We start from the raw sequence: 20,456 nt of genomic DNA on the forward strand, positions 1-20,456 counted from the left end.
ACACCATACCATCCTAGTTCAAATGAACTCGTTGAATGCCAAAATCACAAGATTTTAAACACATTAAGGCACCTTGCCACAGCCATATGCTCATCTTGGGATGAACACCTATGATACAAGCCTGCATAAACAGCGCAATCAATAGATCTATTTCAGTCACCTCATTTTGTATTATTCGGGTCAGATAAGAAAATGCCGTACGACCTCCTTATGTCAGATCCCCCCCCCATGTATGATTTTAACAACTATGTCAAAGTCACACTGCAAAACTTCAACACTCTTTTCAAGAGAGTACATGAGTCACTGACTCTCAAAATCTGATATGCTAAGACTGGCAAATGCTCACTCTAGGGATTGCACAGTTCCTGTAGGCGACATTGTGTACACCAACAAGCACCAGCCCACATCAGAACTTTCCCCTAAATTCCTTGGACCCTTCCGCATCATCGAAACTCTACCTATTTTACACTTGGACAACATCAAACAAGTCCCCAGGGCGGAATGATACTATTTGGCGCCATTTTTTTGGCGACGAATTATTTGGCGCCAAAGTTCAGGCTATGAACTGGATTCATTCAGACGTCTTCAAATGAGTTATTGGAGCTCCCACTCTACAGCTTGGAATTCTAAAGCAACTTTTTATCCTCAGTCTATATATATATAGTCGTGCTGAACCCTTCTACAGAAATGGCTGAACATATTTTAACCTCTTCACTCCGGGCCAAAATCTCGCGGGCAGCATTAGCTGTCAGACATACGATGTGTCGTAATAATACTCGCATCATAAAATATAGTCACCGCTTATATCGATCATTCTCTCTTTCACCCGTGAATTTTGATAACCATAGAAAATGTGATGAAGACAGTTTAGTGAGCATGTCATTACGCAGGGGAAACTACAATAAATATAATCAAGATGCCGATATGGCAGCCTCGCATATCCACTTGCTCCTCATGCCGCCTACGTATGCGGCACCGTATGGAAGGGGTTAAGTAAGAGAAATAAAATAAAATTTACTCACAATGGATACTTATTTGTGTTCGACAAGCATAGTAAGAAGGACCCTAATGTAAAGTTTTGGCGCCAAAGTTCAGGCACCGTTTCTTTTTGGCTTCGAACTGGATTCATTCAGACGTCTTAGGTGCTCCTCTTCCCCTCACTCTACAGCTCGGAATTCTAAAGCACCTTTTTATCCTTAGTCTATATATATAGTAGTGTTGAACCCTTCTACAGAAATGGCTGAACATATTTTACGTAAGAGAAATAAAATAAAATTTACTCACAGTGGATACTTATTTGTGTTCAACAAGCATAGTAAGAAGGACCCTAATATAAAGTTTTTGGAGATGTGAAAACAAGAACAAGTGCAAAGCTTGTATACACACTAGTGACAATATTAGTGATAAAGGAAATAAACAAACATTCACATGGTGCTTCAGCAGCAAGTGTAGAAGTAGCTGCAATTAAAACTAGTGTAAAGTGTCGGGCAGTCATACATTCGTGTATACAAAATATTTCTCAAGCTGCTCAAGGAGCACTTCCAAGTGCAGAATCGATGAGGCAGATAGTGAAAAGAATAAGAAATCAATTGAACCTCACTCCTCCTAATCCTATCCATGTTCGAGAATTAGTGATTACCGATGAATACAAATAGTAGGTGACGAGCAAAGGTGAATGTGAGAATTTTTTAATAGCTGACAGTGGTCAATCAGACGACAGAATTTTGATTTTTGTAAGAGAGAGTTGGACTGTGTTTTTACTTGATTCTGATGTGTGGTATGCTGATGGGACATTCAAGGTAGCTCCTCTGTTATTTACACAGGTCTATGTGATTCTGGCAAGAAGACATGGAGGAGTTCACCCAATATTATAATGCATTATTACCAAATAAAAGGTGTGCAACATATGAGCACATGTTTCGGATGCTTCATGACATAATTCCAGGATTGAAACCAAGAGCAATTTCCTGTGACTTTGAACAGGCAGCTATTATGGCAATGAAAGAATGTTTTTCCAGATGTAAGAATACAAGGATTGTTACTTCCATTTAGTTCATAATGTTCATAAACATCTTAAACAGATTGGACTCCAAGTTTTATACAATAATAATTCTAATTTTGCTTTAAGTGCTAAAATGATCACAGCCTTGTGTTTCGTCCTTGTTCCTCACTTGGATAACTACATCAATGCCCTGTCAGAAGGACTTGCCATTAGAAACTAAACTCCTTATTAAACTGGTTTGAAGATCATTATGTTGGATGACCTATGAGAAGAGGCAATGGCAGGCGCCCTCCTCTTTTTCCCCTGGAGATGTGGAACCAGTTATGAGCAAACCGTCGCTAAAAGTGACCGAAACTAAAAATCACACAGAAGCAGCACACAGGAAAATTTAATGCGGAATTAGGAGTATATCACCCTGTTATCTGGAAATTTATTGATTGTTTAAAGAAAATTCAAAAGAGCAGAGAAGTATATTATGAAACAATTGGTTGCTGGCCATACTGCAAGACAAAAACTTCTTAAGTATGTGAAAGTTGACGAGCGCATATTTAATATTGTGCGACTATTTCATGAAAAGGAACCATTAGAATATTTACGTGGTTTAGCCCACAATCTCGAGCTGCTTTAAACTAGTGAGTTTGACTTCTATTATTTTACTGAGTTTTATTTATTATTAGTTTTTTATTATAGTTTCAACTAATTCATTTATTCCCTTTTGTTTTTAATTTGGCGCCAACACATTTGGAGCCAAAAATGACATAAAAAAAAAAAAAAAAAAAAAAAAAAAAAAAAAACAAAAAAAAAAAAAACTGTGCCAAATAGTAACACTCTCCCCAGGGGACTTGACCTGGATAATATACCTTCTCCCCCTCTTGCACAAACACCAGACATGACCAAAACACTAGACACAACCCCCCCCCCCTACTTCACCGATCACTACACCCCATTATAGCCTAAGAAATAGAAATGTGTAAAATCTCGTTTGGCCCCAAAATTCAGGCATCTATTTCCAACCATAAAATTCAATCATTCTTATTCATATCATGCCATGGGAATTGTCTCTTTACTGTTTATGCTTACTATCATTGCCACCTAGGAAAGGTCACACCTTCCCCTAGGCAAACACTCCTTCTATCTCCTCTTGCAGTTCGGACATCCAGTTTCTATGTGAAAACCGAAGAGAGAATGTGTTGTGAGGCCAGACACATGTAGCAACGTCGAGCCATGTTGGAAAACTTCTAGAACAATGCAGTCTCCTATCTACCAAGATCTATCTCCATCTATCGGCTCTCACCCACAGATAAGCACGGGATACACACGCAGTCCAACTAGGTGTAGAACAGTAGTCAAGACCTGACATAGGTCAGAAGGGTAAGCATCGCGGTCAAGCCTATTGTCCTGGAGGCTACAATTATCTGGGTCATGACCTCGGAGAGGCTGTCACCAAACCCTCGGAATTCCTGCTAACAGCTAAGAAGATATTGCCAACTCAGACAATAATTTCCATGAGGATATTAATTTCTTGCCAGTCCACACTCGGACATGTATATAAATTAAACGAAGTGATGTATCATCATTTCTAATTGCCTTATGTATTTGATTTAGATACAGTATTTCGATGTTTAGTCTCGCTGAATAAACAGCGACCATGTAAATATTTTTCCCTTGTCGGCAAACCTTGCCAGATTGATGTATATAATGAACCATTCCTCTTTGGAGAGCGGGATATTCACTCGGAATAAATACAAGAACACCTCGGCCTCCGCTCTAGAAGAAGCCGCTCTACTCACACACTATTCACTCACATGTTTGGAACACTCCATCCAACATGGTATTCTAAAAGACAAAATACTAATCCCTCAGAGGGGAGGGTATCATTGGGCACCACCAAACTCCTTATTGCCAGGATAGGCCTCAATGTAGGCCTATGCAATCAAAAGCCCCCAGGCTGATAATCTGCAGACTCATATTTTCTTGCACTTTTCTTTCAGTTTGACTTGGCCGTGGGGAGATTCTGGCCTTGTCCATGATTTTCCTTGTCTTTCTTGCTTCAGATGTCAAAGGGAAGCCTATAGTCAAATGAATCTGTTCCACACATGAGCTTCTAGAAGTGCTGGGTTGAGGTGCCGATTCATCACTTTGTTCCTTTACACTATCCCAACGTGCAAACTTGGCAAACTCCCTCCATGCCACAGTCTTATTTTTAACCCCTTCAATATGGGCCACATCGCACGTCTGGCAGCATTAGCTGCCGGACGTGTGATGTAGTGTCATAATAGTCGCATTATAAAAAATAAAGTCACTGCTCTATCGCTTGTTCTCTTTCACCCGTGAATTTTGATAACCATAGAAAATATGATGAAGCCAGTTTACAGAGTATGTGGGTCACGCAGGTACGACTACAATAAATATAATCAAGACGCCGACGTCGGCATCCTCGTATACCCACTTGCTCCTCATGATGCCTACGTAGGCGTCACCGTATGGAAGAGGGGTTAAATTTTCCCATTGTTTATGTAATGAGAAAAATGCACTAAATAACAACAGAGTGCAAAAAAAACACAAAAAAAACTCGTGTGAAATGAAGCAATGCGTGCACTTGCGCTGGGAAAATTTATACCATTTTTTTTTTTTTCTACACGTGTAAATTATCTAAGTTCTGTTGGTGGAAAACATATTGTAAAGTAACATACCTACATATATCCAAGAAAAAAAATGAAATAAAAAATAAATAAATAAAAATGATGCAGAAGATATAAGAAACAGTATCGATGTAAAGAGTTAAATCCCAACCAAGTGGGGTAGTAGACATTTAAGGTTTTAAATGCCCCCCCCCCCCCGAAAATAAATCTAGCGTCTAGCAGAGTGGTGTATATCGTCCCCACATCCCTCACGATGTCACATGCTGATTTTCATTTTTTTTTTTCAACCGAAAAAATAATTTTTGTCGTTAATGCTCACTCCCAGTCTGCTGCCACTTTCACCCCTTGTACATCTCATCACCTTACTTTTTACTCACATTTCTCTTCAACTTCCTTTCACACACTCTCCCAAATTCCTGTCACCAACTTCCTCAATCCCTCCTCCGATCCTGCTGCAAGCGCAGTGTTGTCCGCAAACAACAGCTGGCTCACCTCCCACTTTTCTCCATTTTCTGTAACCATCTCCAAACCCTGACCCACCACCCTTGCATTTACCTCTCACACCACCCCATCCATGTATAAGTTGAACAGCCAGGGTGACATAACACATTCCTGATGAAGTCCCACCTTTACCTCAAACCACTCACTCTCTCCATTTCTAATCCTGACACAAGCTCTACTACTCTTGTAAAAACTCTTGACAGCTCCTAGAAGCTTTCCTCCTATCCCATATATCTGCAAAAAAAAAACCACGGTGCATTTCTGTCAACCCCGTCATAAGCCTTTTCCAGATCCATAAAAGCCCAAAACACATCCTTACCTTTTCCAATAGCTTTCTCACATATCTGTCTTACCACAAAAATCTGATCTACGCAACCTCTACCTGTCCTAAATCCACACTGTTCCTCACCAATTACTCCCTCTGTTCCTCTCCTAATCTTCTCAATCAAGACCCTCCCATAAGCCCTCCCAACTACACTTAACAAGCTAATCCCTCTGAAACTACTAAACTCACACTTGTCCCCTTTTCCCTTTTTATAGTGGAACTATACAAGCACTACTCCAGTCCTTGAGCACTCTACCCTCTCAACCTCTTCCAGTATGGGCCAAAATCTCACGGGCAGCATCAGCTGCCAGACGTATGATTTGTCGTAATAATACTTGCATCATAAAATATAGTCACCGCTTATATCGATCATTCTCTCACCCGTGAATTTTGATAACCATAGAAAATGTGATGAAGACAGTTTAGAGAGTATGTCATTACGCAGGGGCAACTACAATAGATATAATCAAGACGCCGATATGACAGCCTCGCGTATCCACTTGCTCCTCATGCCGCCTACGTATGCGGCACCATATGGAAGGGGTTAAACAAACATTAAATAACCTCACCAGCCAGTCCACACATCACTGTACCTCCTTTTTTTTAGACATTCTGCATGGCAATCATCCAGACCAGGTGCCTTACCTGCTCTTCATCATCTTAACCCCTTCCATACGGTGCCAGCACCCGTAGGCGTCATGGACTTAGATCTCGGTGGCAGCAGCCAATGCCAGCCGTACGTGTCGTAATAATACTCGCACCATAAAATATAGTCACCGCTTATATCGATCGTTCTCTCTTCACCCGTGAATTTTGATAACCATAGAAAATGCGATTACAAAAGAATTAGAAAGAATGTCATTATGGAGGGGCGACTACAATAAATATAATCAAGACGCCGATATGGCAGCCTCGCGAATACACTCGCTCCCCATGACGCCTACGTGTGCGGCACCGTATGGAAGGGGTTAACTGCCTTCACTTCATCCTTCCTTATTTCTCCTCCATTTTCCTCACTCATCACGGTCATTTTCTTAGTACTTCCCACTGCAACTATCTTTCCCTCCCTGTCCACCTTCACATTTAGCAACTCCCTAAAATACTCTGCCCATCTTCCTCTTACTGCCTTCTCTTCCATTATCATCTCTCCATCTGCACCTTTTACCTTTTCTTCTCTACTTGATTTGCCTCCTCTTCTTCTCTTAATTTCTTTCCAAAACATCTTTTTATTACTTTCAAAATTTTCTGTCATACTCTTACCCCATTTCACATCTACTCTCCTCTTTGCCTCCTTTACCTTGTGCTTTACTTCTCTTCTCTTTTCTTTGTACCTCTCATATGATTCCCTTGTCCTATTTTGTAAACAATCTGTGAAAGTTTGTTTCTTCTCTTCTACAACCTTCTTTGTTTCCTCATCCCACCATTCACTACCCTTCCTTCTATTTCCTCCTGTCCTTCTTGTTCCACACACCATCTTTGTGCACTTTGCGACTCCTACCCTGATCCATCCCCATTCCTCCTCCACTCCTAGCTCTACTCTATCCTTCACTCCCTCCCACTCCTCTCAGCTTCTTGTACTCCTTCTCCTTTTCATTGAAAGAGTTCACTCTAAGGACCTCCCTACCTTTTGTCCTTTTCCTCTTTCTCCATCTATCTTACCTTCCACCAAAAAATGATCTGATATTCCCCCACTCTTTCCCCTTAGCACATGTACATCCTTAACTCTTCCTATCATAGTCCTATTTACCACTACATAATCCATAAATGCTTTATCTACCACCCTTCCATCCACCACCCTTTCCCATGTGTACTTATGCTTGACTTTCTTCCGAAACACTGTATTTGCTCTGTATATAACTCTCTTTCTAGACACATCTCCACCATCAACTCTCCACTACGATTCTTTCCTGGAACTCCACATTTCCCAACCACTCTGTCAATTGGTTTATTTCCTACCCTAGCATTAAGGTCTCCCAATACTACTACATTGACGTTCCTCCCTAATCCCTCTATGCACTCATTTAAATCTATCCAAAAAGCCTCCCTTTCTTCTACACTCTTCTCACTACCAGGCCCATATGCACTTACAAAAACCCACATCTCCTTTCCCAGTTTCACCTTCATCCACATTATCCTTGAAGAAACCTCCTTCCACTCCACTATACGTTTACCTATCTCTTCACTTACTAGTATAGCCACCCCTTCTCTCCTTCGCCCTCTCTTCACTCCTGAGAACCTCCCAACTACACTCCCAAACTCACACTCACCCTTCCCTCTCAACTTAGTTTCACTCAAAGCCAACACATCCATCTTTCTTCTCACAAACATACTACCCATCTCTTCCCTTTTACTCTCATTTGTACGAGTACCACATCCACGCACATTAAAAGATCGAAACCTTGGGGTGCTGGTTAGAAAACTCCTAGACCCTCTTATGCCTTTACTTTTTTTAGGAATGTCCTCTGTGGGGCTACAGGGAGAAGGATGCCTGGTCCCAATCCCCATCCCGTTTTTCTCGCCTCTTACCACAGGGTAGGCAAAACAAGGAAATGAAATTCAGAGAAATAGTACAGGACAGCAACAAGGGGTTGGGGGACAGCATGACAGGGGGACAGTAGCAGTATAATAAAAAGTTTCATCATTTCTCTGTGAGCAGAGTCCTCTATTACAGACAAAATGATGTGTGGCTCTGGTCCATAGGGTTGCCCCATATAGACCCTAAAGTATCAACCGCATACTACTTTGCCATAACAACATGCAGCCAATACCCCAGATGGGGATTAAAGTAAATATTATGAAATTATCTTCTATGAGAAAATCGTTGAGGACAGCGACAACTACATGTCACAGGACATTCACACTACAAGAAGATAGATATCAAGCCAGATGATGTTGCGTACATTGCAGAAGCAGCACCAACTGGCTGTTGAGTGTCAGGTCTAACCAGTATATGACCAGAGGCCACTTAACAAAGGAATTAGGCCAACCTTGACCTCTTAGGACACCTGGTCCATATAAGAGACAACTGTTGAGAAGCGTACATCCATGGAAGGAATTATCCTTATATTTTATTTTTATTATTAAAATATGCCATGTCCTTCTATGTATCATAATTATATATATTTTTGTTTAATATTAAGTGTATCACTTAATCATGTAAATACCTATTTCTGTCACATTATAAATATTACTGTACGACAAAAAACTGATGTAATGGCAACCGTCACAGCCTTCATGGTCAGTTCCCTTACTTCTTAGCACAGATCTTGACTAGCTCTGTAGAAGACAACTGACTGCAATCTACTAGAGTAAATCCATAGAACTAAATGGCCTTTATTTGCTCCACTACTGACATCATCTCCAAAAATGTGGATCACAACCTTCCACACTCTTACCCACATTTACCTTCAACTATCTCTTATCGCATACCTTCCCAAACTGTCACCAACTCCTTTAATCCCCCTCTGACCTTGCCACAAGCACTGTCATCAGCAAATAACAACTGGCTCACCTCCTACTTTTCTACATCTTCTTTAACCATCCCTTGTCCATTACCCTCTCATTTACCTTACGCACCACCCTATCCATGTATACATCTAACAGCCATGGCAACATGACACATCCCTGATGCAGTCCCACATTTGCTTCAAACCACTCACTCTCTCTATTTTCAATTCTAACATAGGATTTACTACTCTTGTAAACACTCTTGACCTTAACAACATTCCCCTAATCCCATACATCTGCAATACCTCTCCACAGTACCTTCCTCTCTACCCTGTCATAAGCCTTTTCCAAATCCATAAAGGCCCAAAAGACATCCTTACCATTTGCTAAAGCTTTCTCACATATCTACCTCACCACAAAAATCTGATCCATGCAAACCCTACTCCTATTAAGCCCACACTGTTCCTCACCAATTATTTTCTCTGTTCCTCTCCTAATCCTCTAATATAAAACACTCCTAGATTCCTTCCTAACTACACTCAACAAACTGATCCCTCTAAAAACTACTATACTCACATGTCAAATTTTCCCTTGTAAAGTGGAACTATACAGACACTCCTACAGTCCACTATTACTGTACAGTACTTCCCTTCGTCTGACACTCCACATGACACCTGCTCCCTTACCTGCCTTACCAGGTGCCTTACCCTGCTCCCATCACTTTCAAAACTAGTTGTACCTCATTTTTTATTTCTCCTTCATTTTTTTTTGCTCCCATCACCATCATATTCTTAGTGCCTCCCACTACTATCATCAATCTTGTGCAGTCAGTTGACAAAATAATAATGATTATAGGTGAGCTTACCTGCTTATCAAATAATGCTAAATTCTTCTCAAAATCAAACTCAGTATTGATGAAGTCTTCATCTATGGGTGTTCCAAAAGTAGTTTCATCTCGATCTTGCCACCTTCGATATCTGTCTTTCTTGCTTGGAGTTCGGTTCATGTCATTTCCATAACGATAGTTACGGTAAGGAGAGTGGTAGTCCTGGAAGCCACTTGATCCACTATCCATATGTAGTTCACATAACAAGAAAAAATTATTGAATTGATACAAGATAAACAAAATAAAATACATACATACATATACATACACCATGTATATGTATGTATGTACTTGATCCACTATCCATATGTAGTTCACATAATAAGAAAAAATTATTGAATTGATACAAGATAAAATAAATACATAAATAATCAACATAAAATAATTTATACATAAAATTTGTATCAGTTCTGAACTAACTATACAGTGGATTCTTGGCTACCAAGTTGCTTACATTCCACAATTCACAAGTTCCATGTGATACCCAATGTTTTCCAATTCACATCTGCATTTATTATTCATAACATTCATTGTATGAAGGAGTAATTGTGCCCATAATACTGTATGGGGCAGAAACATGGAACATAAGAGAGGAAGAGTTTAAATGTGTTTGAGATGAAATGCATGAGAAGTATGGTATGGGTTACTAGGCTGGATAGAGTGAGAAACGAGGAGGAGAGCAGGGGTGAAAAAGGAATTGGGAGATAGGGTTGGTAAAAGAGTATTGGGATGGTTTGGACACATGGAAAGAATGAGTGAAGAAAGATTAGTAAAAGAGGTGTGGAAGGCAGAGGTAGAGGGAGTAAACATGAGGGGCAACCAAGGATGAGATGGATGAATTGGGTAAAGGAAGGAGGGAGGGAGAGGACAAAAGATAGGGGTGAGTGGAGAATGGTTGTGTATGGATGATGCTGTGATGTATGGAAGAGAGTGTGTGCGGGATGGGGAGGGGGGTTGAGGGAGTATGTGTGAATGACTTTGACACAGCCCGAAAGGATTTCTCCCCATCTTCTCTTTTACTGCATCATGGGACAGACAGGGGGGGGTTGCCAATTAAATGAAGCAGGCTTGCTGTAAATGTGTTGTGTCTTGTTACATTGCTTCTGACCCAGGGCAGTGGTGAGATGCAGGGATAACCCATCATCCAGGAGGAGCCAAGAAAAGAGGGAGGAAGGGGTGGTGAATGGGAGTGGAGTATGTGGGAATGAAATGGGTGGGAGTGGACTTATGCCTTTGTCTTTGGCTACCTCCCTTGTAAAGGGGAAGAAGCCATTGGTATATGTTTGTATGTACGTAACATTTGTTGGCTTGCTGAGTATATTTTATATCAACAGCTATCATCATGTCATATTTAAAGATGCTATTAAAGCCAGCATGACTGAAAGTAATAGGAGGAAGAGGGCAACCACCAGCTGTCAGCTCTCCATCAGCCCCTCCTGATGGAGGTGAAGGGATTAAGAAGTTTTGAAAATGGGCAGCTGTGTTGTCCATTTTGTAGGACAACCCTGAGCAGAACAGGAAGAATTTAACTGATGGGATAGGGGCATTGCTGAACTATGCAAAACAAACCTGGTGGCATCCTGAAAAAAAGGGTATGTACAATTACATATGACTAGGGTTGAGGTGATCGATAAAATCAATCCATTGTTCCTGGTCTCTTGCAGAAGATCTTCAGGAAACCAGAAACAGCCTCCAGGAGTGGCCATAAGTCCACTTACAGAAGAGATAATGTGTTATTGTCTGAGGATTGTTAGTGTGGGGCACTAATATGAGGTGTTGTGTCTAGTGTGGGTTATGTACCTGGGGCAATTCTTATGAACTGTTTATAGATGGTTATTGGAGTTTCTTTTTGCTGAGGTGGCTACCTCCCATATAAGGGTGAAGAGGCTCTTGGTATATCGAGAGATAGAACAGATACAATGACTGAATAGAAGTTTTACATACCTCGAGTCAACCATATATGGTCCATGAGCAAGGGTCTCGCCTACCAGAGGCTCTTGGTTTTCTCCGTCCTTCCATGTTCTTCATCTTTTCCAAGACCATGCAAAGGTTGCTGTTGTTGCTGATTATTACAAGATGTTTGTTGACAATTTTGTGAATACAGGGGCTGTTGTTGTTGCTGATTTGAAGATATGTATTGTTGATGGTACTGTTGTGATTGATTTTGCTCTGTCTCATTTCTTTCTTGATTATAAGACTGCTTATTGTTGAAGGGTCTTGTGACTGTGTTAATGGCACATTGTCATAACCACTGTTACAGTTTGTCTTTGGCCCTTTTGATAAAATCTTAAGGTCCAAAATGTCCATAGCACTGGAAAGAGCAGCAAATAATGAGAGAGAAACAGGGAGAGGAAAAAAAAAAATCCAATTAACCGGATTTAAACTATGATAATTGCAGTTATATTTTAGTGTCTTACTGCATTGACCTGGGCAGAGGGCAGGAGACTGGGATTTTTATCCATGAGGAGCTAAAATGAAAGGAAAACAAAGGGTGGTGGATGGGAGTGGAATGGGCATGCATTCCTTGGATGGCTATCACCCTTATTAGGGAGGAAGAGGACCTTGGTATAGAGTATAGACACACAGAATAATGGTTGAGGTGATGGTGGTTTGAATCCTGCCACCAATGAGCTGAACTAAGGGCAAGGTTCATTAAATTCCATGTTACAAAGTCTTCTAATAAGGGGTGCTGTCCTAGCCTTGTGATAGGGGAGAGTTTCTGATGTTAAACCAAATCAATCAATCAATTATATATAATATGAAGCCAATTCCAAAATCATGACCAGTTTAAATATCCTTACTTAAATGCTTCTCACTACATATACCAAAAATAACTTTCAAATTATATACTTCATTAGACCCCGAGATATCAACCTAATTGAGAAAATCACCCACATGGCAAATAAAAACTATCTATCTATATACCAAGAACTTTTTCCCCCTTATAAGGGAGGTAGCCAAGTCAAATGGTACATACCCACTCCCTCCTAGTGTAAAAATGACAATGGCACTAATCTGTTGAGGCCACCACCCTACATTAAAACAATACTAACACAAAACTGTCTAGGCTACAGGCTCCAACCGCCCCAGGACACAACCACCAATGAAAACAGTATTAAACATCTCATTCTATGTTGTCTCACTTACTCTGTGTAGACAACACAAAATATCTTCTCTGAATGACTTACAGGCCAAACCAAAGGTTGTGTTCAGTTACTTGGGGGTAATAGAATGATTACTGATTTATATCATGAGCAACATATCTAAGATTCATGATTTAGACTATCTCCCACCCTAAGGAGCTCCTTTCCATCCCTCACAATTGGTTTCAAGTGTCCCACAAAGACTTAACAATCTTCCTTTTTAAGAGTGGGAATCAAACCCCTCTTTTCAAGACCTCTATTTTGACTGGTGTCCAAGTTAAGATGAACAATGAGATATATACATATTCCAAAAGGCCTTTTCCCCCTTAACCCCTTCCATACGGTGCCTGCACACGTAGGCGTCATGGGGAAGCGAGTGTATTCGCGAGGCTGCCATATCGGCGTCTTGATTATATTTATTGTAGTCGCCCCCTCCATAATGACATTCTTTCTAATTCTTTTGTAATCGCATTTTCTATGGTTATCAAAATTCACGGGTGAAGAGAGAACGAATTGATATAAGCGGTGACTATAATTTTATGATGCGAGTATTATTACGACACGTCGTACGGCTGGCATTGGCTGCTGCCACCGAGATCCAAGTCCATGACGCCTACGTGTGCGGCACCGTATGGAAGGGGTTAAAAGGGATGTGGCCAGCTAATGCATGCACCCACCTTTCACCCATTCCTTAATGAGAGGAGAAGGAGGAGGAGAAGAGAAAAAAGAAAAAGATGAGAGAGAGAGAAACTTACTTAATAGTGATCTCCTGTAGAGAAAGTGGTTTGCCATTGTGGATCACTCGTGTCAAGGTAAGTGTCTGCTTGTCACCATTAACGCTCCTTACCTCACCTTGATAAAACCCAAGGCCAACCTCGAACCTCCACAGATTATGCAATTTCCCACAAAATCTTCACTCATACTTCTGCAAAAGAAGAGGGAATTACAAAAGGAATACAATACAAAAGTTTTCTCAAGATCTAAATATACACAATCTACTCATCTATACCTCTCTTGGAGTTCAATGATCCCTCTTTAATAAATACTCAACAAATTGGAAATACACAATCTTCTTATAAATCCAAAGTGGTTATCTGGCAGGATTTATCCCTACTCTATGTATGATGAGTTAAACACCATGTGTGGACGGAGCCTTTTTTGTACGACGTTTCGCTTATTACAGATTTTTCAAGTACATAGGTGTGATACACATGCTTGAGATTAAATAAGAGGAATGGAGGGAACGGGGAAAGAAAGAAGTAGGGGGAGGGGAAGGAGAAGGAGGATTGAATACTGGGAGAAGTTCAGAAGGCTGGCCCAAATGTCCGTGGGCAAATTGCTCATCCTTTGTTCATTTTTGCAAAGGATTGTGCCAAGCTGAAAGTTGGAGTACCAGTGCAGAGCACCATGGTATTTGCAACAAGTTGGAGTACCAGCAAGGAACACTGTGGCAAGGAAAGGAGGGGAGCATCCCTTTTTTTCCCTTGTTTTATGTCTTTCAGATTAAAAAAAATAAATAAATAAATAAATAAATATATAAATTATGATAAAAACCTGACCAGATTCCATGAGAGTCCTCCTCCCATGTATCACAACCAAATTTCTGCCATCTCTTTTACATTTCTTGTAGGACTGATGGAACAGCACAGACCAACAGATCAATGGTATGCACCTGTTTCCCCATTTTCCCAGCAACACAGGTGAAGAATCCTAATTTTTTTTCTTTCTTTTTTTTCTGTTCTGTTCCAGTGCAAGGTTTTTTCACTGGTGTGCTTATTGTTCTAAGGGGCCTCCTCATTTTGAGTTGCCACCTTTCGACACGTATGCATTGGTTTTTCTCTCTTGCCATTTCTTTTAATTTTTTGTATCAGTTGTTGACTACTTGTTAGCAGGGGGAGAGGCTGTGGTAAGGTTTGGCACCTACTTCCCATATGGACCTTCATTGTTCATCTCACCACTCGAACTTTTGTGGGCATTTTGGCCCTGCGGTTGGCATTTGGCGTGGCATGCCCCCGGGGTTGGCTCTGCACCAAACTGCCTGGGTTGGGTCACATGATTGTGGCCCTGGGAGATAATTGGTTAGTTACCCAAGTGTTGGAGCATGCCTGGCACCTAGCAGGGTCACTTGGCTTGGGAAGGCAGTTCATTCTGCCCACTCACATAGCCGAGGTTGGTCATCATGCCCCAAAAGTAAGTGTCCTCACTCAGTACGCTCTTGCTGATAGTAGTTGACTCCTGCTCTGAAATCATATCACTAATAGAAAAATAAAAGACCACATTAACACACTGGTATTTGTTTTTGCACCTTCACCTCTCGTTCCACTAACTACTGTACCATAATTACTGGTGATTTTAATTTCCCTGGTGTGAAATGGGAACTATGTGATCCTGGCTTAGTCTCTGTAGTAAATGACAAGACTCAACTAAAAACATGGTGTGATCTGGCAAACAGCTTTTATTTGTCACAATTGATAGAAACACCAACCCGAGAAAAGAATGTCTTGGATTTGCTATGGACTAATACTGAAGATAATATAATTAATGTTGAAGTGTGTCCTATGTTGTACCTGTATTTCTGATCATAACATTGTGTCTGTTACATCTAGATCAGTGTTTCTTAACCTGGGTTCGATCGAACCCCAGGGGTTCGGTGAGTCAGTTTCCGGGGTTCGGCAGTTTGGTTTACCCTTGTTTTTGTTTTATGTAAAATTCATGTTTTGTTGGTTTTGTTCTTTGAATACAAAGATTTTGTGTGCAAATGATCCATGGTACAGTTTGTGCACTAATACAGTATATAGTTCCTATGTTTTGAATTTGAAAAAAAAAAAAACATTTTATTTTTCCAACTACGAAGGGTTCGATGAATGCATGTATGAAACTTGTGGGGTTCAGTACCTCCAACAAGGTTAAGAACCACTGATCTAGATGGACCATCTGACAAGATAAAACATCTAAGATAAAAAATAGAGCTGGTTTCAAGAAATTTAACTTTCTTAGAGCTAACTGGAGTGTTTTAAATGACTCACTGGCTGAAGTTGACTGGATAATCTGCTGGGGTGTGATAACCCAGATTGTAACTTAATACATTCATAAAAACTGTGGAAGACCTGAGTAAAAAGTATGTTCCTATAACAAGGGCACCAAAACAAAAATGTAACTTGTTTAATAGAAAGCATAAAATCCTCATGAGAAGGAGAAATAAAGTGGCAAAAAAAGATACCAAAAACTTGGAAATCAAAGGCAAAGCCTGCTAAAGGAGCTGAAGTCACTAAGAAAGATATAATCAGACTACATCAAGAGAAGCTCTATCTGCTGAACTAAAGGCAGTGGACAAGATCAAAATAAATCCTGGTTATTTCTACAGATATGCCAAACAGTTCCTGAAAAATACTCAAAGTAATGAATCACTAATAAATGAAAAGGGTACTGAAGTGCATGACTCTTATAAGATCAGTGAAATATTAAGGGACCAATAGGAAAGTGTTTGCAACACCTGATATCAAGCTTTCTATAGTTACAAATGAGGCTAACACTTTGTACAAAATAGAAGTAACTGAAGATGGCATAGAAAGGGTGATCTCATAAATATCAAGCACATCAGCAGCAGGACCAGATGGTATGCCATCAGTGTTACTGAAAAAACGTGTTAAAGGTCAACTGAGAAGGTTTTGGAATTCTTTATTTTTTCTTATTTCATGTATGAAAATATAACTTAGAAGTTAGAACACAAAAATGCACGTTTATAGCATTTCATAGTCTTGATTTTATCCAAATAGCATAATCTTGAAAGTGACTGATAGCAGATGAACTTTGTCAATGTCGCAGTTACATTTTCCACCACTAGGGCATACTGATGACGTAAAAGTTGCTGTTTACATTCCTCCAACATGGCTGGCACACAATACGAAAGTGACTTCACATTGAATGAAGACTTGGATGCCCTTTCATTTTTCCAATGTGGGTCCAGTACAAGGATACATGCACGAACCAATTAAGATATCCAAACAAAACTCAAATGAAGAATATGTTGAGAATGAGGAAATCCTCAGAGGATGAACACCCAGAATGTGCAGGAAATGAGGACTGGTGAGTTCATTGGAATGCATTACTGCATGCATGCTTTACATACATAAACGCACACCACCAACCACATGATTTCGTTGGTTTGTCATCAGACATGTGGATGAAGGTCTGAAGGCATGAAATGGTAGGCCTAATACCTAGCAGATGTTGATGGGCCTGGCCCTATATGTGGGGCTCCAGCATGCCCAGCAGGGCTGGTTTTGATTTTATTTTGTTGGAAAAATATTCACACGACCACCAAGATGACCACATCCACAGTGCATGGATAGTTCATGCAAGGAGGAATTAATATGTTTTACTATTCTGGGGTTGGGGAGGGGGGAAGAATACCACTACCAAGTCTTCCCACTTGAGTTATAAGAGGTGATAAAATCGAGATGGGAATTAGAACTAGGCATCCTTCTCCCTGTAGCCCCACAGGGCACACTCCTAAAAGAAGTAAAGGCATAAGAGGGTCTAGGAGTTTTCCAACCAGTACCCTAAGGTTTGGGTCTTTTAATGTGTATGGATGTGGTACAGATGAGAGTAAAAGGGAAGAGATAGGCAGTATGCTTGTGAGAAGAAAGTTGGAATTGAGTGAAACTAAGTTGAAAGGGAGGGGCAAGTGTGAGTTTGGGAGTGTAATTGGGAGCTTCTCAGGAGTAAAGAGAGGATGAGGGTGAGAAGGGGTGGCTATACTAGTAAGTGGAGAGATAGGTAAGTATGTAGTGGAGTGGAAGGTTTATTCAAGGTTAATGTGGATGAAGGTGAAACTAGGAAGGGAGATGTGGGCTTTTGTATGTGCATATGGGCCTGGTAATGAGAAGTGTGTAGAGGAAAGACTTTTGGATAGATTTAAATGAGTGCATGGAAGGATTAGGGAGAAATGACAATGTAGTGGTATTGGGAGATCTCAATGCTAGGGTAGGGAAATTAACCAACAGATGGAGTGGTTGGGAAGTGTGGAGTTCCAGGAAAAAATTGGAGTGGAGAGTTGATGGTGGAGATGCATCTAGAGAGTTGATGATAGCATACATACATATACCAAGGCTTTTTCCCCTTACAAGGGAGGTAGCCAAAAAGGAAAAGGCATAAAATCATTCCCACCCATTCCATCCCTGAAAACACTTTACACCCCTCCACCCTCCCTCCCTCTCATCTTAGCACCTCCTGGATGACGGGTCATCCCTGCACCTTGTCCACTGCCCTGGTTCAGAAGCAGTGTTGCAAGACACAGCACATCCACAGCAAGGTCGCTTCATTAAATCGGCGACCCCCCCTCCGTCCCCCCATGCATAAAGGAGCAGACAGGGAGAAATCCCTTCGGGTTGCATCAAATTTTTCTCACACATACTACCTCACCCCCCATCCCCTCACCCAATCTACCACATGCATCACAACATCATCCATATACAACCATTTTCCATTCACCCCTGTCTTCTGTCCTCTCCTGTCCTTCCTCAATAGACATTCCCCTCTTCCCCAAAGCCCCCTTCACCCCATCCATCCACCTCATCCTAGGACGTCCCTTCATGTTCACTCCCTCCACATCTGCCTTCCATACCTCTTTTACTAGTCTTTCTTCACTCATTCTTTCCATGTGTCCAAACCATCCTAATACTCTTTCATCAACCCTATCTCCCAACCCCCTTTCCATCCCTGTTCTCCTCCTCACCTCCTCATTTCTCACTCTATCCAGCCTAGTAACCCCCATCATACTTCTCAGACACCTCATCTCAAAAACATTCAAACTCCTTCTCTCTTCCTCTCTTATGTTCCATGTTTCTGCCCCATACAGTGCTGTTGGCACAATCACTCCTTCATACAGTCTCCTCTTTGCATCCATTCCCAAATGTCTATTCCTCATTACACTTTTTAATCCACCAAGGCATTTACTCGCTTCTCTCAATCTACATTCTACCTCCACCTTTTCCTGCCACATTTGCACCCAAGTATCTAAAACTATCCACTTCCTCCAGTTGCTCTCCCTTAATGCTCACTTCCAGACTACTGCCACTTTCACCCCTTGTACATCTCATCACCTTACTTTTACCCACATTTATCTTCAGCTTTCTTCTATCACACACTCTCCCAAACTCTGTCACCAGCTTCCTCAATCCCTCCTCCGATCCTGCCACAAGCGCAGTGTCATCCACAAACAACAGCTGGCTCACCTCCCACTTTTCTCCATTTTCTTTAACCATCTCCAATCCCTGACCCACTACCCTTGCATTTACCTCTCGCACTACCCCCATCCATGTATAAGTTGAACAGCCAGGGCGACATAACGCATCCTTGACGAAGTCCCACCTTTACCTCGAACCACTCACTCTCTCCATTTCTAATCCTGACACAAGCTCTACTACTCTCATAAAAACTCTTGACAGCTCCGAGAAGCTTTCCTCCTATCCCGTATATCCGCAAAACCTCCCACAGTGCCTTTCTGTCTACCCTGTCGTAAGCCTTTTCCAGGTCCATAAAGGCAAAAAAAAACATCCTTCCCCTTTCCTATAGCTTTCTCACATATCTGTCTTACCACAAAAATCTGATCTACAAAACCTTTACCCGTCCTAAATCCACACTGTTCCTCACCAATTACTCCCTCTGTTCCTCTCCTAATCCTCTCAATCAAGATCCTCCCATAAACCTTCCCAACTACACTTAACAAGCTAATCTCTCTGAAACTACTACATTCACACTTGTCCCCTTTTCCCTTGTAAAGTGGAACTATACAGGGACTCCTCCAGTCCTCCGGCACTCTACCCTCTCTCCAGCAAACAAAAATAACCTCACCAGCCATCCACCATCACTGTACCTCCTTTTTTTAGACATTCTGCATGGCATCCATCCAAACCAGGTGCCTTACCTGCTTTCATCATCTTAACAACTGCCTTCCCTTCATACTTCCTTATTTCTCCTCCATTTTCCTCACTCATCACGGTCATTTTCTTAGCTTTTCCCACTGCAGCTATCTTTCCCTCACTATCCTCCTTCACATTTAGCAACTCCCTAAAATATTCTGCCCATCTTTCCCTTACTGCCTTCTCTTCCATTATCATCTATCTGCACCTTTTACCTTTTCTTCTCTACTTGATTCACCTCCTCTTCCTCTCTTAATTTCTTTCCAAAACATCTTTTTATTACTTTCAAAATTTTGTCATATTCTTACCCCATTTCACATCTGCTCTCCTCCTTGCCTCCTTTACCTTTTGCTTTACTTCTCTTTTCTTTTCTTTGTACCTCTCATATGACTCCCTCGTCCTATTTTGTAACCAATCTGTGAAAGCTCACTTCTTCTCTTCTACAACCTTCTTTGTTTCCTCCTGTTCTTCTTGTTCCACACACCATCTTTGCACACTTTGTGACTCCCTCCTTGAACCATCCCCATTCCTCCTCCACATCTAGCTCTACTCTATCCTTCACTCCCTCACACTCCTCCTTCAGCTTC

The sequence above is a fragment of the Oratosquilla oratoria genome, chromosome 33, assembly GCF_046742065.1.
Source record: "Oratosquilla oratoria isolate Oo_2021 chromosome 33, ASM4674206v1, whole genome shotgun sequence".
NCBI classification, from domain to species: domain Eukaryota; kingdom Metazoa; phylum Arthropoda; class Malacostraca; order Stomatopoda; family Squillidae; genus Oratosquilla; species Oratosquilla oratoria.